This window comes from Tamandua tetradactyla, chromosome 20, assembly GCF_023851605.1.
Source record: "Tamandua tetradactyla isolate mTamTet1 chromosome 20, mTamTet1.pri, whole genome shotgun sequence".
In the NCBI taxonomy this organism is placed as follows: Eukaryota; Metazoa; Chordata; class Mammalia; order Pilosa; family Myrmecophagidae; genus Tamandua; species Tamandua tetradactyla.
In genome coordinates this window covers 1,996,728-2,018,215 of record NC_135346.1, presented here as the reverse complement: position 1 = coordinate 2,018,215, position 21,488 = coordinate 1,996,728, and the positions used below count along the sequence as shown (strand labels likewise).

The 21,488-nt window shown below is 56.1% G+C and overlaps 1 protein-coding gene across 1 annotated transcript in view; it reads right to left on the bottom strand.

Moving 5' to 3' along the window:
- Positions 1-21,488, bottom strand: part of ADAMTS2 (ADAM metallopeptidase with thrombospondin type 1 motif 2) — a 208,832-nt gene that overhangs the window by 98,622 nt on the left and 88,722 nt on the right. The window lies entirely within an intron of this gene.

The window sequence follows — 21,488 nt, the reverse complement described above, 5'->3', positions numbered from 1 at the left end:
GCACCTGGATGTCATGTCCTCTGTCGCCACCGGCTGAAGCTCCTGGGCCCTCCCTGGGCCTCCCCATGGGGCCTGCAGCCCCACCCCAGACCAGAGCTCCAGCCCCGCCCTCCCTGCCCCATCCCTCAGAGCTTGGCTGACCAGCCCAAACTTCAGCTCACTGACCCGAGCTGCACTGCCTGCCACCCACTGGTCCCCGGTGCCAAAGCCTTCTGGAAGCTTCCACTCCCCGTGGCCCTGCTGGCTGGCTGCTCCCTGCACAGGTCTCAGTCCCTGTCGGTCCCTGACCCCAAGTCCTGCTTCTTAGTGACGCTCCCGGGTGGGGCTCCCAGGAGGACCCAGGGCTGCAGGTCATCATGAGGTCCCCAACCCGGGGTGGGGGCTCAGGTCCCATGGCCCCTGCAGGTGGGGGCCAACAGCCTGCCATGGGGAATCCCACGTCTCCCCAAAGCGTCTTCAGAACAACCTTGTCCCCTTCCTCCAGACCTCCTGCCTGCTGCCTTCTCCGGGACAGGGACAGGGACTCCCTCCAGGTCACAGTGCCCACGACAACAGGCCTGGAGGTGGAACCGGGGCTTGGAAAGCAGCACAGCAGTCAAGGAGGTAAGGTAGCCAGGGCAGGGTCACCAGGTGCGAGGGCCACCAGGTGTGAGGGTCACCAGGTGTGACGGTCACCAGGTGTGAGGGTCACCAGGTGTGACGGTCACCAGGTGTGACGGTCACCAGGTGTGAGGGTCACCAGGTATGACGGTCACCAGGTGTGAGAGTCACCAGGTGTGAGGGTCACCAGGTGTGAGGGCCACTTAGTGATGGGGTCACCAGGTGTGAAGTTCACCAGGTGTGAGAGTCACCAGGCGTGAGGGTCACCTAGTGATGGGGTCACCTAGTTGTAAGGCCACCTAGTGTCAAGGCCACCCAGTATAACAGTCACCTGGTGCCAGGGTCACCTAGCAAGGGTTTAGGTCCAGCCACGGCTGCACCACCTGGGCCTCTGCACACAGGCCTCCTTCAGCGCTGGCGACAGGCTTCCCACAGAGGGGCCCCTTATAGACCCCTACTTCCAGATGGGCAGGCTGAGGAAACCCTGGTGTGACACGGAGGTTTATGTGCAACGTGGTTAGGCCACAGTACCCAGTTATGGAACCCAACACCAATGTGGGTGCTGCAGTGAAGGGACACTGCAGATGACAGCACCTACAGTCAGCGGGGGAGGGGCCTCATCCAATTGGTTGAAGGCCCTAAGAGCAAACACTGAGGTTTCCTGGAGAAATTCTGCCTCAGGACTGTGACATGATCTGAGTTTCCAGTTTGTCAGCCCGCCCTCCAGATTTTAGACTTGCCAGACCCTACAACTGTGAGAGCCAATTCCTTGAAATCTATCTATCTATCCATTTATTCATTTACCCATTCATCCATCCATCTGCCCATCCATCTATCCATCCATCCATTCACTCATCCATCCATCCATCCACCCATTCATCCATCTGTCCATCCTTCCATCCATCCATCCACTCATCCACCATCCGTCCACCCATTCATCCATCTGTCCGTCCTTCTATCCATTCATCCATCCATTCATCCATCTGTCCTTCCATACATCCATCCATACATCCATCCATCCATTCATCCATCCATCCATGCACTCATCCATCATCCGTCTACCCATTCATCCATCTGTCCATCCATCCATCCACTCATCCATCCATCCATCCATCCATCCACCCATTCATCCATCTGTCCGTCCTTCTGTCTATCCATCCATCGTCTACTCATCCATCCATCCATCCACTCATCCATCCATCTATCCACTCATCCATCCATCCATCCACTCATCCATCCATCTATCCACTCATCCATCCATCCATCTTATCCACTCTGTTTCTCTGCAGAACTCCCATGATGTGCCTCTCCACCCCGTGTGGCTGAGTCTCGGGCAGGAACTCTCTCATTTACCCCTGTCCCCCATCTCATGGCCATGGGCCCAGACCAGACACACTGTACATTAAGTTTAAGGTTTTGGCTGATGGGCAGAGACCAATGAGGAAAAAGTCAAGATGAGAAGCAGAAGGCTGGAGCAGCAGCTGGGCCGGGGCTTAGAGGCATTTGGGCTCCAGTATCTCCAGGGCCCTGTGCCCCCGCCCCTCAGCTCTGCAGTCCCCCATGCTGCACCCTCCCCTCCCCCAGGACAGCTGCTGCCCGGGCTCCTGGCGGGCACCGCGGCAGTGCAGGAAGAGCCTGTGCAGAGCCCGTCATTGTGAGATAATTCAGTGCCAGCCCTACCGTTCCCAGAGGAGATGCTGGAGACTTAAGCCTGACAGGGGTTTTGAGGAATTGCTACTCTATTTTTACACATTTATTTCTTTGCGTTTCCAAAGAGCAGGGACAGCTCACCTTCAGAGCCACCTTGGGAAGCAGGGTGCTGGTAATTTCCACTAAAAACAAGCCCTGCCTCCGGGGGAGAGGCTGCTCCGCTATCTCTCTGCCTCTGCTGAGCCGGAGGTCACACGGGGGGACGCGGGTGAAGCAGACCCCAGAGGAGGCACCCGTAAGAACCGAGGCTGGACACACAGCGTCTGGTCGGCCAGCCCCGCCCGGCTGGCCCCCGAGGGCCCCGGGGTGTCCCCCAGCCCTAGCGCAGGTGGGCAGGTGCAGAGGCCTCCCCGGGAGTCCAGGGCACATCTTGAAGCTGCTTTTGCTGAGCAAGCCCAATTCTTCACTGAAATCCTCCGTTTCGGGCCCATTAAAAACAGCTAAGTTGTGTAACGAGGCTGCGATGCGTGCCTTCTCGTATGAGTGGAATGTCAGCCCCCACCTCCAGCGTGGTTATTATCAGCATTGTCCTTTTTTAATTATGCTCATTGCCTGAGGTGAGCTGCAGAGCCAACGGGCACCGTGTTTTAGTTTCTCCACCTCCCCTTCCGTCACGTTCCTGCCCCTGGAGAGACGCCCCAAAGGCCAAGCAAAGCAGAGTCCTGAAACCCCTCAGTGTCCCCCATGAGGAGACTGCCCCTGAAGCGTGGCCCATGCCACAGCCCCAGCCGTCCCCTGGCCCTGGAGCCAGCCTGTCCGACAAGCTGGGTGCTGCGGTAGCAGCAATGGTATCCCATGGAGACCTGGACACCACCCTGGCCTAGGGGAACTGCCCCCTGCCCTGGCTGCCCTGCTCCGCCCCTCCAGCAACAGGACGGTCATCTACGGCCAGGAGAGGAAAGGCGTGGCTTGCGTACCTGGGCCTGCACACCTGAGCTTGCGTACCTGAGCTTGTGTACCTGGGCTTGTGCATCTGGGTTTGCAATTCTGGGCTTGCGTACCTGGGCTTGCACACCTGAGCTTGTGTACCTGGACTTGTGCACCTGGGCTTGCACACCTGAGCTTGCCAACATCCTAGGGGCCGCCCAGCGACATGCGAATCTCTGCGGTGGGGGCTTGTGCACAGCCCTCCCCACTGCGAGGAGGAATCTCCTCACCAACCTCACAACTGTGCCCACTTCAGCATCATGGACACCGAGGAACAGAGAGGTTAGGCGACTCACCCAAGCCACACAGCCAGAGATAAGAGGCCTTGGGATGTGAGTCGAGGTCTTCAGACTCCCTCTGTCCCCCCACGCCCTGAAGTCGCCCCGTACATCACCGACACAGGCTGACTTGGGGGAAACCTACCCTGGTAGAAACAAGCACGTGTAGCCTGGAGGAGAGGACACCTGGGGTCCTGAGTCCGTGAACGACTCAGCGGCACCGTGGGGGGGGGGCACAGGTGGTGCTGATGGCCACGTGGGCAGGGGCAGTTGGGCACCCCTGTCCTGCCTTTGCCTGGCTGTCTTCGCCAAGCCTTTTATTCTAACACTGCCTCTGCCCAAATGCAGCCTACCTACCAGGGCCTCAGGAGACCCCCGAGGGAATGGCGGCTGGTGGGCCTGGGGTGGACGGGCTGTGACGATGGGTGCCGGGCCCTGTAGGCCAGGGTGCGGAGAGGGGGCGTTACGTGTGCCCTAAGCACACTGCCCGGTGGGCTGTGCACCAGCTGCCTCCCCGTCTCGGATGGGGCTCCAGGGGCAGGGGCAGGGGCAGGGGCCATGGGGTCATGCATGCCTCAGTTTCCCCAAGGCCCCACAAGGAGAGGCTGCTCTCTGTGGCTGGGACAGGATGGCAGAGAGCGGGTGCTGGGGGGGGGCAGGAGAGGAGCCTGAGCTGGGGGCTGGGGGAGGGCAGGTGCAGCAGAGCCAAGCAGGGCAGCGCTGGGTGGGGCAGAGGTGGCGATGGTGGGGACGCGCCCCTGACAGCGGGGCAGCGCTGGGGTGGGGGGCAGAAGTGGCGATGGTGGGGACGCGCCCCTGACAGCAGGGCAGCGCTGGGGTGGGGGGCAGAAGTGGCGATGGTGGGGACGCGCCCCTGACAACGGGGCAGCGCTGGGGCGGGCAGAGGTGGCAATGGTGGGGACGCGCCCCTGACAGCAGGGCAGTGCTGGGGTGGGGGGCAGAGGTGGCGATGGTGGGGACGCGCCCCTGACAACGGGGCAGCACTGGGGCGGGCAGAGGTGGCGATGGTGGGGACGCGCCCCTGACAGCAGGGCAGTGCTGGGGTGGGGGGCAGAGGTGGCGATGGTGGGGATGCGCCCCTGACAACGGGGCAGTGCTGGGCCGGGCAGAGGTGGCGATGGTGGGGACGTGCCCCTGACAACGGGACAGTGTTGGGGCGGGCAGAGGTGGCGATGGTGGGGACGTGCCCCTGACAACGGGACAGTGTTGGGGCGGGCAGAGGTGGCGATGGTGGGGACGCGCCCCTGACAACGGGGCAGTGTTGGGGTGGCGGGCAGAAGTGGCGATGGTGGGGACGCACCCCTGACAGCGGGGCAGTGTTGGGGCGGGCAGAAGTGGCGATGGTGGGGACGTACCCCTGACAACGGGACAGTGTTGGGGCGGGCAGAGGTGGCGATGGTGGGGACGCACCCCTGACAACGGGACAGTGTTGGGGCGGGCAGAGGTGGTGATGGTGGGGACGCGCCCCTGACAGCGGGGCAGTGTTGGGGCGGGCAGAGGTGGCGATGGTGGGGACGCACCCCTGACAACGGGACAGTGTTGGGGCGGGCAGAGGTGGTGATGGTGGGGACGCGCCCCTGACAGCGGGGCAGTGTTGGGGCGGGCAGAGGTGGCGATGGTGGGGACGCGCCCCTGACAGCGGGACAGCGCTGGGGTGGGGGGCAGAAGTGGCGATGGTGGGGACGTGCCCCTGACAACGGGACAGTGTTGGGGCAGGCAGAGGTGGCGATGGTGGGGACGTGCCCCTGACAACGGGACAGTGTTGGGGCGGGCAGAGGTGGCGATGGTGGGGACGCGCCCCTGACAGCAGGGCAGTGCTGGGGTGGGGGGCAGAGGTGGCGATGGTGGGGATGCGCCCCTGACAACGGGGCAGTGCTGGGGCGGGCAGAGGTGGCGATGGTGGGGACGTGCCCCTGACAACGGGACAGTGTTGGGGCGGGCAGAGGTGGCGATGGTGGGGACGCGCCCCTGACAACGGGGCAGTGCTGGGGCAGGCAGAGTTGGCGATGGTGGGGACGCGCCCCTGACAACGGGGCAGTGTTGGGGTGGCGGGCAGAAGTGGCGATGGTGGGGACGCACCCCTGACAGCGGGGCAGTGTTGGGGCGGGCAGAAGTGGCGATGGTGGGGACGCACCCCTGACAACGGGACAGTGTTGGGGCGGGCAGAGGTGGCGATGGTGGGGACGCACCCCTGACAACGGGACAGTGTTGGGGCGGGCAGAGGTGGTGATGGTGGGGACGCGCCCCTGACAGCGGGGCAGTGTTGGGGCGGGCAGAGGTGGCGATGGTGGGGACGGGCCCCTGACAGCGGGACAGCGCTGGGGTGGGGGGCAGAAGTGGCGATGGTGGGGACGTGCCCCTGACAACGGGACAGTGTTGGGGCAGGCAGAGGTGGCGATGGTGGGGACGCACCCCTGACAACGGGACAGTGTTGGGGCGGGCAGAGGTGGCGATGGTGGGGACGCACCCCTGACAACGGGACAGTGTTGGGGCGGGCAGAGGTGGTGATGGTGGGGACGCGCCCCTGACAACGGGACAGTGTTGGGGCGGGCAGAGGTGGCGATGGTGGGGACGTGCCCCTGACAGTGGGACAGCGCTGGGGTGGGGGGCAGAAGTGGCGATGGTGGGGACGCACCCCTGACAACGGGACAGTGTTGGGGCGGGCAGAGGTGGCGATGGTGGGGACGCGCCCCTGACAGCAGGGCAGTGCTGGGGTGGGGGGCAGAGGTGGCGATGGTGGGGATGCGCCCCTGACAACGGGGCAGTGCTGGGGCAGGGGTGAGAGGTGGTGAGCGTTGCAGATCACGTGAGGGCACAAAACAAAACTCAGCTATAGCTGACGCACACAAGGCGTAACAGAACCAAAGATCCAGGAGGAGTTAAAACAATGGGGCAAAGAAAGATGAACCTCATAATTGCCAACAGATGAACCCAGGCGCAGCAGTATTTACAGGCAGCGCATGCCGCCGGCCGTTAGAGGAGACGAACCGGTAAAGCCAACAGCAAGGTGGCAGGAAGATGGAACTTCACCTCCTAAAGGGCTTTAACCCGCTACAAAAAGAGAGACAAAGCCCTCATTCCGGGCCAGTGTAGTGCACTGATCCCAGAAAAGCACAGATGAATTAGACAGAGTTAGGTAAGGATTTGAATTAATAAAACGACCTAATGCTTAAATCCATCAACCAGAAAACCTGCACTTCTCAAACACATCTGATGAGGTATTTGAATACAAAGGAAATCTGAAAAAGCGCATCCACTATCTCCAACAGCAAGGAGATAAAATCCAAAACAACAATCAAAGGAAACCCCTCAAAACGCTATAAACACCAGAAACTAAAACCACAGTTTGAATAAGCCTAGACGAAAGTAGAAAATAGGAACTCCAACAGCTGTCTCAAGTTTAAAATTCCAACAGCTGTCTCAAGTTTAAAACCTGAATAGACCAATAACCTTAAAAGAAAATGAAAAAGAAGTCAAAGAAGAGCCCAGCTGGTTTCCTTTTGTTTAAACCCCCACCCCATCCCCTGTATCCCAAATTCTGACCTATGAGTAACCTAGGATGTTTTATAGAAGTGTTTTGCCAAACCTAGAAAGAACAGATACTTATACAAAATAAGTATGAAAAGATCAATATATTTCTTGTAAATAGCAATGGTCAGCTAGCAAATGGAGTGGAAAAAAGTGCTTAATCAGATATAGTACCAGAATTCAAAAAGTACCTAGTAACAAGCAAAAAATAATGAATGTATCATAACTTAAAAATAAACATAGTCTATATATGTGACTGAGAGAGCCCAAATAGAGTCGAGAGGCTGCTCTGGAGGTCACTCTCAGGCAAGCTTCGGTAAGACATTGCCCCTACCATAACCTGCCACGCCCCAACCGACACCGTTCCTCCTGATCCTAAAGAACCCCTAGGGCACTATATAAGAGCCTACAAGGTTCTGTGCACTAGGGGAACTTTCCAGAAACTTACAACCTCCAGATGGGTCCCTGGACCAGGTAACTCCTGAAACCCAGAGGGCCCAGCCTCTCCAGAACATCAGCTAGTTCCATCCCCCGCCCCATATTATCAACAGCCTCTCACAACATGAGAAATTTAGAATGGGCAGAGCCCAATTACCCCTAAAGAGTGGGAGAAGGGTCAAATGTGATGGTGGAGTTTTACAGAGAAGGTCAGGCTTAACAAATAAGTATAATTGCTGAACCATTATACTGATATTTCTTTTAGCCTCCAGTACCTTAGAGCAGCTAGAAATAAAAACTTAAAATTGTGGAACTGAAACCCATACTAAACTCTGAAATCTATTCTACCACTAATTGTTGCAATGTATTTTGAAATGTTTTGCTTTTATGTATATTTTATTTAAAGAAAAGGTGGAGTATAACAGAGAAGGTAGGATTTAACAAATGAGTATGACTGCTGAGTCATTATATTGATACTTCTTTTAGTCTCTAGTGTCTTGGAGCAGCTAGAAGACAAATTGTGGAGCTGTAATCCATGCCAAACTTTAAAATCTGTTCTATAACTACTTGTTAAAATGTACTAGGAAATTTATCGCTTTTTTGTAGATATGTTATATTACACAATTTTTAAAAAGTTAAAAAAAATAATATAGTTTAAAACTTTAAAAATCATAAGCCATTAGAGAAATGCAAATCAAGACTACCATGAGATACCACTTCACACCCACAAAGATGGCTATTGCTTTAAAAAAAAGTGGAACTCCAGAGCTTTGTGGCTGGGAATGTAAAATGATGGAGCCACTGTGGAAAGCAGTATGGCAGATTCTTAAAAGTCAAATATAAAATTACCACCTGGGGCCCTGCAATTCCACTCCTAGGTAAAATACCCCAAGAAAGTGAAAACAGCATCTCAACCAGATATTTGTCCGCCAATATTTACTCACAACCATATTATTTACAACAGCCAAAGGCTGGAAAAGACCCAAGTACCCACTGACAAATGAATGGACCAACGGATTGGGGTGTGTACACGTGACGGATCATTCACTGGCCGTAAGGAAGAAGGGAGTCATGAGATGTGATGGAACGTGGAAGCTGAAGAACAGTTTGCACTTACAAGAGATGCCTAGAAATTCACAGAGATAGAAAGATGATTAGAGGTTTTCAGAGGACTGGGGCAGGGGAAAGAGGGAGTGTATATTTGGGGAAAAAAGGTGAATTTTGTGTAATATGAATTATATCTCAATAAAGATGCTAAAAACATCTAAAGGTACAAAAGAAGACATCAATAAATGCAGACAAGATGATGTGGTCCTGAATTGGAAGTTGATTCTCCTCCAAATTAATCAATAAATTTAACACAGTCTCCACTGAAACATTGTTACAACCCAACAGAGTAACGCCCAAGGTCATCTGAAAGGCATGCAAACAGCTAGAAAAATGCTGAAAGAGAATACTAATGAGGGAGTAAGTCTCATTGAAATCAAGGGAACAGACAGAATTTAATTAATTGGATCAGAGTGGCACTAGTGTCATGGGACAGGGCAGTGGAGCCAGATAAAAAGCCCCACATCAGACCCGTTGTGTATGTTAAATAACACGTGTACAGTATAATGCATATAATGTAATGAATACGTTAAAAATCAGTATAGATTAAAATGGAGGCTAGGAGGGGCGTCTGGGGAAGGAGGTCAGGTTGGACACGCAGCAGCGCAGGTAGGCCCCTCCGGGGGCTAACACTCAGTAATGAGACCTCTGTAAGGCACGAGGCCCGGGGGCAGGGAGAGCAGGCGAGGAAGGGGCGGCCGCAGCAGCGCGCGGAAGGCTGGGACGCAAACGGGCATCAAACATCAGCTAGTTCCATCCCCCTACGAAGGCGGGCACGAAGGCGCCCACGGGTTTGCATGTCCCAGAGTTGAGCCCTTGGCTGCAGGAGAGCCTGGATTCGCCCGGCCACCCTGCGGCCCCTGCAGCTCTGAGAGTGGGCGGGGGGCCTGGAAGGGTGCAGGCCCCGGCGAGGCTAATGCCACATGCCTAACCCCGGGCTCCGGCAGGGCTGGGGCAGAGGTCGTGTGTGACCCCACCCACTGTACGGCTGAGTGAATGCTGACAGCACCGCCCACCGCCCCATGAGGGCCTGGAACCCTGGGAGGCTGGAAGGGTCTTCTCTGGGGGATAGAAGACCAACCAGAGAGCAGGAGGTGACATCACCGCACACGCGGCTCCCCTTATAGCACCAAGCTCACGCCACCTCTCTTCTGGTCCCCTTGCAAACATCTGCAGCCAGCCAAGGACACCCTCGGAGGGAGGCTTTTTTACGGACTCCAGTAAAGTTAAGACCCACCTTGGATGGACCGGGCCGCATCTCCGTGGAAACCGCCTAATCTAAAGGCCCCGCCCACAATTAGGTGGGCCACATCTCCACGGAAACAGCCCCACGTTAAGCCCCGCCCAGCACCAGGTCTGCACCCACGAGACTGAATTCGGAGCACTGTCTTCTGTGGGTGTTTAATGGACTTTAGCAGCACAGCCCCGGGACCTGCGGGCGGGATTTATTTGGGCAGCAGGCTCTTTGCAGGTGCGCTCGAGTTGGGACGGGGTCACACCAGAGGGGTGTACCTTGGACCAGGGTGACTGGTGTCCTTAGAAGACGAGGGGCGCCTGCGACCCACACGGGCCCAGAAACACCACAGCGCACCTTGGGCCTGGGGAGCCGGCAGGGGCCTGTGGGGGGGCCCAACCCTGCCCATACCTTGGTTCTGGGGCCTCCAGAGCGTGAGAGGGTGAATTCCTATTGTTCTAAGACACCTGGTTTGTCATTGTGTTAGGGGCCCTAATGTTAGACCAATACACGCATGTAATGCAGCACAATGTATGTAAATTTAAAATGCGCACCCTCAAAGCTGCATTCATTATGCAAAAAAAATAATAATCTATAATCACCTTAGAATGGATGCTCATTACAGGGCAAAAGAGAGGAAACTGCGCAGGTCGCGGAGACAGCATTTCTCTGCTCATTTTCTTTAATGTTGTTAGGACAACTGTCTAGACATCTAAAGGTAGAAGCCCCAGCCCTGCCCTCACCCGATCGGTGATGGAAATGACACAGTGAAGCCGTAAAAGGGCTATAAGAAGCTGGGGGAGTGGGTTCCGGCCCACCTCTGGAGCGCTGTCCCGGTGCCCGTGGACTGGCCCTAGCCGGGCTGTGCCCGCTGGCAGCACCCACTCCTCCCAGGGCCCCCGAGGCTCCAGGCCCTAAATCCTCAGACCCGGGGGGCCACAAGCCTGGCAAAGCCCAGGACCCAGCCCAGCAACCAGGACCCAGCGGCCAGGACCCAGCCTGGGGTGCAGAGCCAGCGCAGCAGCCAGGACCCTGCCCGGGGAAGGTCGGGGATCACAGTCACGCCCTGCGTTTGTGAGCTGCTAAGAGACGAGCCCTGTGCGGCTGAAATGCCTCCGCAGATGAGACTGCGATAAAACATGTTTATGTGGCTGCATGATCAGGCTGCGGGCAAACTGCCCTGCTGCCGGCGGCGGCTCTCAGGACCTCTGGGAAGCGGAAAGCGGGCTCTTCCCCACGGGGCCCGTTGGCGCAGGCCCCACGGTGCGCTTTATTAAAAGAGGCTCATTATGATGATTTCATCCCGGCCCTTTATAGCTTTATTACCAAATCGGAACGAATGTTTGCAGCTCTGACAGATGCAACTGAGCCGCCGTATTTCTACGACCCAAGGTGGAGCGGGGAGCGGCCCAGGGACTCCTCAGCCATCAGCACGGCACCCCCAAATCTCAGGGAAGGGCCCTGGGACCCCTCATTCATCCACACGGCACCCCCAAATCTCGGGGAGGGGCCCTGGGACCCCTCATCCATCTGCATGGCACCTGCAAATCTTGGGGAGCGGCCTAGGGACCCCTCATCCATCGGCACAGCACTCCCAAATCTTAGGGACAAGAGCTGGCAGGGGCGCCTTAAAGCACCCCAGAATGGGGCACCTCGTGGGCTGCGGAGGAGAAGGGTGACTTGAGAAGGGACGAAAAGCTCCCCAGCCCCCCTCCCTTGGACTTCCCTCCCAGGACAGAGGGACAGTGGCTGCTTTGCGCTGGGGGTCATGGAACAGGCTGGTCGGGCCAGCACCCACCCCCTCGCTCAGGGGACGCGCACCACCTGGGATTATGCAATGCGGGGCACTGCTCCTTGAACTACCCCGAACACTGCCACCCCAGGGGGGAGCCAAGACCGTCCTCCAGCTCCAGGAGAGCCCACCTGGCCCGGTCAGGTTAGCGAAGCCAAGGCCAAACATCTGGAATACAGGGGAGAGGGGCTTTCTTCCCACACTGGAGAAGCTGCTGGGCGGGTAAAATGCGAGCCAGGGGCTGCCGGGCACAGCTCTCCCGCGAAAGGAGTGTCTCCAACGCGAGGCAAAGCAGCGCTGAGAGGCGAAGGAGGAGACGCTCGCCCAGGTCCCAGGTCCAGCTGGGACTGAAGCTGACGCACCCCTGGGCTGTCCAGTTATTGGACTCGATACCGTGCCCGTGCACCACCAGAGTCCTAAGAGGACACACACGCACATGCACACACACGCATTGCACCTATCCTTGCACACGCACACACATATACACACGCACATGCATGGACTCACATGCACACACATTTACACATGCATGGACTCACATGCACACGCGTAACATGTGCACCCATCCATGCACATGCACACGCACACACATATACACACGCACATGCATGGATTCACATGCACACACATACAGTGCACCCATCCTTGCACAGGCACACATATATGCACATGCATATATGCGCACACACACCCACAGGCACATGCATGCACACATGTAACACGTGCACCCATACACACACACATACGTGTGCACAGATACATACACCCGTCTGACCCAGGTGGGCGTTCGGTTTTGTAACCAGAGCACCCTGGGCCGCTGAGGCATCAGGTGGCCGGCTCTGCACAACACTGCACGCCCCTCAGGGTGAGAAAACCCTCTGCGCATTTAGTGTATGGGGCTGAGGGCGAAGGGGTCAAGCCCTGGCTCAGTCCTGATGTGTGCTGTGGGCCTCCCTGCACGCGGGGCACGGCGTCCAGGATGAGCCCAGACATGCATCAAGGGATTGAGAAAGCTTCTTCACCAAAGGGGGGAAGAGAGAAATAGGACAAAGTCCCAGTGGCCGAGAGATCTCACAGAGTGGAGAGGCTGTCCCGGAGGCTACTCTCCCTCGCTTCACCAGCCACTGCCAAGGCCATGTCTGCCGGGCCCAGGCAGCAGGTGTCCCTGGGCTCTGAGGCTCTATAAAGGTTTTCTTGGTAAGTTTATTTCCTCAGGAATGCCAGGCCTCCAGCTGGCTCCTGGGCCAGGTGAGCCTGAACCCAGAGGTCCGAGTCCCTCCAGGAGCAGCAACCAGCTCCTTCCTCCACCAGAAGCTCGCCGCCCCTTTCCAGCACGAACACGTTGGAGTGGGCACGGCCAGGCGTCCCTGGAGACTGGGGGAGGTCAGACGAGAGGGAGGAGGTGGATCCGAGAAGGGAGGAGTAACAATGACTGTGACAGGAACTCGTATGGATATTCTTTTAGTTTCCAGTGTGTTAGAATAGCAGAAGGAAATGCCCGAAGTTGCTGAACTGTGACCCAGCAGCCCCAGTCTTGGATAATGATTGTGTAACTATACTGTAAAAAAAGGAAAAAGCCGGTTGCCTGTGTTTGGTGGGTCACTTCTGGATGTTGTGTTCTGTCTCCCCGATATACAATTATCTCTGACAACACCACTCTGTTGTCGTTAGCCTACCTCTACGGTCAGTCTTAAAACTGGGTAGAGTCCAATAGTAGTGGTCATAAGAGGGTGGGGAAAGGGGTATGGGATGTTTAGGATTTTCTTTTTCTGCTTATTTCTGTTTCTGGAGTGATGTAAATGTTCTAAAAATGACCGTGGTGATGAATGCACAACTATGTGACAAAACCCTGAACTGTTGATTGTATACTCTGGTACACTGTGTGGTGCACGAATACATTTCAATAAAATTACATTTAAAAATAAAAGCATGCTAAATGGAAGGTACACAGGAAAAAATACAATAAATGCAGACTAGGGTCTACAGTCAACATAAAAATAAAATAAAAATAAATCAATAACGGCATCCTGACACAGAGCGTGGACCCCATCTTTGGGCTGGTACGCCCCGATATTCTGTAAACCCAGGGGTTCCATTCACGTCCTCATTACTGCATTCACCTAGTTGTATGTCAATTGCATTGAAAAGCAGAATTTGATTTTTAAAGGGCTTGGAAACCTGAGCACTGCAAGGACAGCTGTGGTTGGAGGGAAATGGTCTGCCCACCCAATGCATCCGATGATGTCCTCCAACCCTTTATTTACATTGTAAATCTGGAATTTTTGCTTTCCTAAAGACCAGCCTGCCTGCGTGTCAACCGACGAACAGCTAGAAAACCTCACTGTCCGCTGAGGCCAGCCCGGGTGACAGCCCCGGAGGGCATCGCATTCGACATCACGAGTCTGTCCCGTGACAAGCAGCAATAGCTGCATTGCTGGATTCCCGGAACTGTCGCCCGTAGGGGTTCCTACTGCAACTTCTCTTCAAGTTCCAACTTTTAATCAGATTTCAAACAGTCGAACCCATGTTCACGTTTGAGCAGAGCGCGAAGAAGCCTGTGGTGGGTCACCCTGGAAAACCGGAGGGAAAAGTGCGGCGGGCGCCCCACGGGGTGGCTTTGCGGGCAGGGTCCTGAGCCCGGAAGTGACACCTGCTTCTAGAGCCTTCCCCTGTGCCCCGGAGCAGGAGCCTGACACGAGGGTCTCATCTCGCACACACCCTCCTGTCCCACGGGCAACTCCCACGGTGCAGACCAGGAGGCTGGCACCAGAGGACCCCCACGTTTTGCTGCCGTGGTGGGGCACCCCAAATTACCCAAGGCCGCTTTATAGAGTCGGGCAGATGGGCCCCGCCTGGCTTGTCTGTGGGTGGCGCAGGGTGGGGTGAGGTGTCCACTGCGTGCAGGCTCTGAGGGGTGCTCAGTCCCTGAGGGGGGGTCCAGGCCGCCCTGGCCCCGGGAGCTGGAGCTGCTCCCCTCCTGCACGTCCGCGCCCAGCCACGCGCCGACTGCTAAATTCGATTAGCCTCCTTAGGGGAGAAACCAGCGGTCCGAGCGCCTCTGAACCCTGTGAATCCCACCCGAGTCACGCGGGGCTCCCAGGCCGGGGGGCTGCACTTGGAGCCCACATCCCCGGGGGGCCCTCGGCAGCAGAGGAGGCCACGTGGCCACTCTCCAGGCCCCTGCTGCCCAGACACCCTGGGGGTTCCCCTGGGGCGAGACTCCCTAAATCGTCACAGTTACACTCAGAAAGCTCCTAGCAGGTGGCACCCTGCCAAGTGTGTGGCACGCACTGCCGCCCTCCCCAGACGCCCCACCTGCTGCCACACACCACCTGCCGGTCCTGCTCTCCCCTCCCGGGGCGCCCCCGAGCCGCCCACCCTGGCTGAGCAGCCCCTCCCGCCACTCGCCACCCGGCCGCAGCTTCCCCCCACCCGCCGCCTCATCCTCGCACTCACACACACGCACACACACCTATTCACACCAGCACACATGCACACATACACATACACTCACATGCACGGACGCACTCATTCACACACACTCATCCTCGCACTCACACACATGCACACACACCTATTCACACCAGCACACGCTCACACATACACTCACATGCACGGACACACTCATTCACACACACACACTCATCCTCAATGCACTCACGCACATGCAATCCACCTACGCATACCAGCACATGCTCACACATACACATACAAACTCATGCACTCATTTACACACTTGCACACACATTTTGAAAGCACTCACACATGCACTCACACACACTTCCAACACACATACATACAGATGTGCACACACTCGTGCTTGCATACATTTACACACTCGCACACATTCACACACGCCCGCACTCAGCAGGACGCAGGAGGCGGAGTGATGGCATGAACATGCATAAGGGCTCAGGGTAGCATCTGCAGGCCGTGATGCTGGGGGCTCCTGTGGGGTCCCAGAGGACGGACGCCCACCAGGCAGGCCTGCGCCAAGGGGCACAAAGTGGGGCCAGGCTAGCGGGTGGTCTTGGGAAGCCCAGGGGCACGAGGGGCCTCACCCCAGGGGGTTCTCCTTCTGGATGAATGAGACAAACGCGGCCCAGGTGACTCAACAGCAGTGACCAGGACACAGGGCCTGCCCACTCACCAGGGAAACCTCCGGGCGGGCCCAGCTTGGACGCCCCCTTCCCATGCCCGAGGCCAGCCTGGGGGCGAAGGGAGCATCCCCAGCCCAGCAATCCCGGGCCTGCCCAGAGCAGCCACAGGCAGGTGGGCTCGGGACCCGGAGGCAGCCAAAGCCCGGGTTCCAGCGCCCTGGAGTGGCCAAAGCACGGGAACGGGCCAAGACCAGACCCAGACCTAGTTTCCCACAGCGGGGCAGACCCACTCAGCAGCCTCTCCCGGCTTCCCGCGCCTTCTGCGAGGAAGGGGTCAGCTCTAAGGACTCCCCAAGAACATGTCTCCCCAAGCCCAGTTCCAAGGGCCCCCCGGGAACGCCCCCCAGTGCCTCGAGAGCAGGGCTGCTCTGGAGACCAGCTCTAAGGAAAGCTCTCTTCCGCCTCCGGAGCCCCCGGGCAGGAACTTGGGTGTTTCGCCTGATGTCCACGCTCACTGCACATGCTCACTCCCAGCGCCGTGTGGGGTGGCGCTTGCATGGGGAAGGGAGGGTTTACCACCCTCTTCTCCCATGGGCTCGGCCCTCCCACCTCGCCCTCCTGATTCTTGTTTCGTTTTCTGACCCACCCGGCCCCAGCTGGCTGCCTGGCACGCAGCGCCGTGAGGACTCGGCTCCGAGCCACACGCGGAAATTTCCCTTTGACTTTGTTAGAAAACCCTGTAATCAAATCCCTATGAGTTGGGATTGCTAAGAAAGGAGATGACAGGATTAGAGGCCCAGCTGGACGGGGCTGGAGGGAGCAGGTGGGCAGGACGGCAGGTTGGAGGAGGGGAAATTACTAGAAGGAGCAGACGCCACCTTCCAGGCGCGCCAAGTCATGGCACCCGTGTGGGCAGAGCAAGGGCAGAGCCCCTCTGGCCAGGGGTCCCATTTTTGGAGCCCCCCATTGGAGGATACACATTTGGCTGGCCTAGGGGGGTGGCACCCCGGTCCTGAAAAGCACTGCTCACCTTGCACAGAACGCCCACCCTCCTTCTGGCAGGCTCCTATTCAGTCTTCAAAACCCAGCTGCACGTCACCCATGCAAACAGAGCAAGGTACTTTCTCTCCTGGGTTTTCAAAAGTACCCCCATAGTTACGTTCTGTTAAACATGGACCACATGGAGATACGAACTCACGGGCTTCCAAGTCTCCTGACCCGAGCACAAGCCCCACCGGGAGAAGCCCCTCCACCGGGAGAAGCCCCTCCAATTCACCTCTGGCCATGTGGCCCTGGCCAGGAGGAGGCTGTCAATGCCAAGCTGGGTATGACACGACACTGGGAAAGGCTCAGCCCAAGGTCCTTCGGCCCTGGGGCACAGGCACGATGTCAGTGGGCCCCGTTCCACCAGCTGCTGAGTGGCAATGAGGGGCCCTAAGAGTGGCTCAGCCTGGAACCCTAAGGAAACCACTGGTTCCTCTGTCCCAAGTTCTAGGGCCCTAAATGGGGAAACTCAGCTAGGTGGTAGAGACTTCTGATAAATGCTTGAAAACACTTCCTCCTTCCATTTCCCTTGAGCTACTCTGAAGAGTCTTCATGATTGGGTCTAGTCGCGCCAGTTGAGTGTCCCAGGTTCGGGGCAGCGTGCAGCCCGCTGGGGCGCCCACCACAGCCTCCCCTTGCTGTGGACAGAGAGGACGGGTCTGGATGAGCTGGGGCGGCTGAGACATCTAACATCTCGGGCACAGCCTCTTCTGGCTGTCCCCTCAGTGTGCACGCTCCACTCCACCACCCGGGCCAAAGGCCTGCTCCTGGGGAGTGCCAGGGACCCCACACAGCCCCCCAACCTTTCAGAGTTTCCACTCTAGCAACCACGAGCAGGTCAGAAGCCAGCAAGCGCTACGGAGGAAGGGGAAGGGAAGCACAGGGCTTGAGAAGAGGGATTGGTGCAAAACATTAGAAAGGTCGGGGCGGTTCTCAGCTAGCAAAGACCTGAATGAGGTACGGAGTGAGGCGTGGGGGTGTCCAAGAAAAGCGCACCTGGGTGAAAGGAAGAGTTGGTCCAAAAGGTTTTAAGACAAGATCTCATGAAGAGGAAGAGCCAGGAGGTCAGAGTGGCCAGAGCACTGAGTGAGAGGGAGACGGGCAGAAGGATCAGAGAGGCAGGAGGCCCAGATTAGAAAGAGTCTCACAAATCGTAAGGACATTTTTTTTAAGTCAAATGAAGTGGGGAGCCACTGTATAATTCCATTTCTATGAAATGTCCAGAATAGGCTAATCTATAGAGACAGAAAGTTGATCACTAGAGGACAGGGGCTGGGGGACAGGAAATATGAGGTGACCAGTAAATGGGTGAGGGTCTCCTTTCTGGGGTAACAGAAATGCTCTAAAACTGATTGTGACGATATTAAACACTACTCACTTTTACCCTTTAAATGAATTGTACAGTGCGTGAATTATATCTCAATAAAACTGCTTTTAATAAAAGGAACCACGGACTGCTGTGCTGAGGAGGCCTGGCAGGGAGCAGGGCGGGTAGAGAAACGCAGGCAGACTTGTTAGAGAGCTCGTGCAGCCAGCCGGGGGGGACGGCGGCTTGGCCCAGGGAACAAGTGTGGCATGGTGAGACATGGCCCGCTCGTTGGATGCCGAATGTAAGTGAACAGATTGGGCGTAGGATGTGAGATGCAAAGTCGATGATAACTCAAGACTCTGGGCCACTCCAACGAAAGGAGGGACTAGCCATCCACAGTGACGGGGAAGGCAGCGGGTGGGCCAGGAGTGGGTGGGGGCCTGAGTCCAGGTTGGGGCACGTTGAATTCTGTAGTCTGTGGGCATCCGAAGGCCAAGGAGGTAGCTGGAGCATGAGTGCGGGGTTCAGAAGACAGGTCTGAGCTGGAGATAAACGTCTGGGAGCCACTGGTGCTTTGAGGGAACTTAAAGCAACAGGACGAAGGGGATCTCCAAGGGAGACAAGAAGAGTTCCAGAGACTACGCCCAGGGGATGCCAGCGTCCAGCAGTGGGGGTAAAAAGCAAGAATCAGTAAAGGAAGCTGAGAATGAACAACCAGTGAGGAGACAGGAAACCAGGAAAGTGGAATGTCCTGCAAGTCAGGCCGAGGGGGTAGGAGGGACCCACCCTGTCCCAGGCTGCAGCAGGGATCAAACGTTGGCCAGTGGGTTGACCAACGTGGAAGTCATCAGTGGCTTTGAGACAGCTGTGGCAGAGGGTGGAGGCAAAGGGCTGAACAACGTGGGGTTCAGAGAAAATGGGGAGAGGAGAACTGGAGACAGTGACTTTTCTTCATGGATTTTTGCTATAAAGGGAATAAGGTCAGGGGCAGTAGCTGACAAGGCAGGAAAGGGACCTGTGTCAGCGAAGCTGGGGAAAAAATGCTGGAGTTGTGAGGAGAGAGGAAAGGGACCAAAAGTCGCCTAGGAAGGGAGCGTGTGAGTGGACTGCTGACAACCCTCCATGCCCATTTAAGGCGTGCGACCATCGTCCCTGTAAGTGTAGCTGAGTGTTTTTCTCCAGCTTTGGTCGGGCCCCGGTGCGTTGCTGAGGTAGCTTCTATTTACCAGGACTACAGCTTTGTCCAGCAAGTGTTACAAAGCAAGAGCGACTACACTAATGGAGCAGGTGATGTAAGATGAGGAAGTTGGGTTAGGGACGGAGAGGACGTCAACGGTAGGCGGGGAAAAGGCAGAAACACCAACAGGCTGGAGGTTCTAGGCAGGCTGAAGGTTCCTGGAAGTCCAGGTGTTAGCGAAAGTGAGCCAGGACCGAAGGGAGCCATCAGAGAGTGGACGCCGAAACTGAGCGTGTGAACGGGCTGAGGTGACCGGCAAAAGGAAGGTCCAGGGTGTGACTGCTGGTGGCATCAAAGCAAAACACATCTTGCAAGTTTTTTTTTTTTTGAAACCTTGAAAGCTGTTGACATCTTGAAGTTCTACAGAACTGGGTGCTCTGCCAAATGAGTTCCCAGGATGTGTCACAGGGTGGATTTACGGCTTTGGTCGGGGCAGAGGCTCCATGCTGCCCCCCTGCCCTCGATCCCCAGAGGCACTGACTTTGGGGGCACCAAGAGACACCCCGAGCACTTACTGTGGGAACCGCCCGAGTCATTAGATCAGGAACCTGAGCCTCTACGTCTTCAGGAGGTAGGAAGGGAGCACAGACTCTGTGGGCTGCCCACGAGAAGCTTGGCCCAACTTCAGGTCCTGGTTTCAGTGGACCAGGAGGAAACTCCCAAGGGAATTTACTGGGGAGAAGTGAGCTCGAGTCTAAGTTTCCCTGATAGGTGGGTTAGTTCCACGAATGAGGTGAACCACAGCCCTCTGTGTATGTTGTTGGAGTAGAATGGCATCCCTGGGAAGAGAAGAAACCAGAGCAAGAGAGGAAGAGAAGAGTGAAGTTTCCAGAGCAGGACACTGGAGGTTGGGGCTGGGGAAAAGCCTGTGACTGTGTCAAGAGCAAAAGTGTAGAGATACCTGGAGACCCTGCATGGTGACCTGTGTTCTACAGTCCCAGCAGCTGTCACCTGTAGACCTCAACCAGTAAGTAGAGGTCAGTACATGCTGCCCCAGCCAACCGCAGGGAGACACGAATGGCCAAAGATGACCTCACGCTTGCCGAGAATGAGGGGACATCAAAGCAACCCTGAGAAGCTTCCTTATCTAGCAAAGTTCTGTGAGCTCAGTTTGTTATTCATCCTTTGATGACTCAGAATTATTCAGTCTTGTTGCCATCAAAACAAAAAGTTAAAGTCAATTTAGTGTCCAAAACTATGTGAAAATTGCCATGTCAAAGGCCACTCTGTAATTTCAATTTATTGATGTCAAAAAACTGCTGCTTTCTTGAAGAAGTTTACTTTTGATCAGAATTCAAGTTTGTTCTTCTTTTTATTTGCATAATTTGAAATTATTTCAGTTTCCCAGGAAATGGTCATTTATTTTTGCATGAAAAAGGAATTTAATGGGCGGGCCATGGTGGCTCAGCAGGTAAGAGTGCTTGCCTGCCATGCCTGAGGACCCAGGTTCGATTCCCGGTGCCTGCCCATGTGGAAAAAAAAAAGGAATTTAATGAGAGCTTATATGCTTGAAAATGGTTAAAATAAGAATTTAAGTTGTGTCTATATAACATACAATAAAAAGTTTTTTTTAAAAAAAGACATAATTCTTAGAACTAGTTCTTATATTCTGAGTACGTGAAAGAGATGCATAGTGCATCGAAATTAATTGTATGAAAAACTGGGTATGGACCTATCCATGCACATTTCCTTAAAAGGGGGCAAGCGAAGGCCACTTGTTGATTCTTCAGACCAAACTGGGTCTCTTTCTGTTGGGGAAAAGGACCCTTGCCCATGTGGCTTTGGCCAGCGTGTAAATCACGCCCTTCCTCTCCCAGGCGGCTGCAGAGGAGGGCACATGAACCAGAACCGGGACCTGTTCTCGCCACTGCAGTGGGTCCTGCGGGCAGGCAAGCACCGAAGCCAGGCTTGCCCGCGGCCTTCCACGAGATCTGACACTGGGAGAAGGACGCGTTTCTTCCCTGGGCTGTGGCTACTTAGATGAAGAGAGCTAATGTGAGAGCAGAAAGCTGAGTCAGGAGACAGGGAAAGACAGAGTCTTGGCAGCATCTTTGGAGCCAGCTATGCCCACTACCTCAATCATGTATGCCAGTGAGTTTCCTTCCTTGGCTTAGTTGGATTTGTATCCACAGCACTTACATCCTGACGGATGCTGGCAGATAC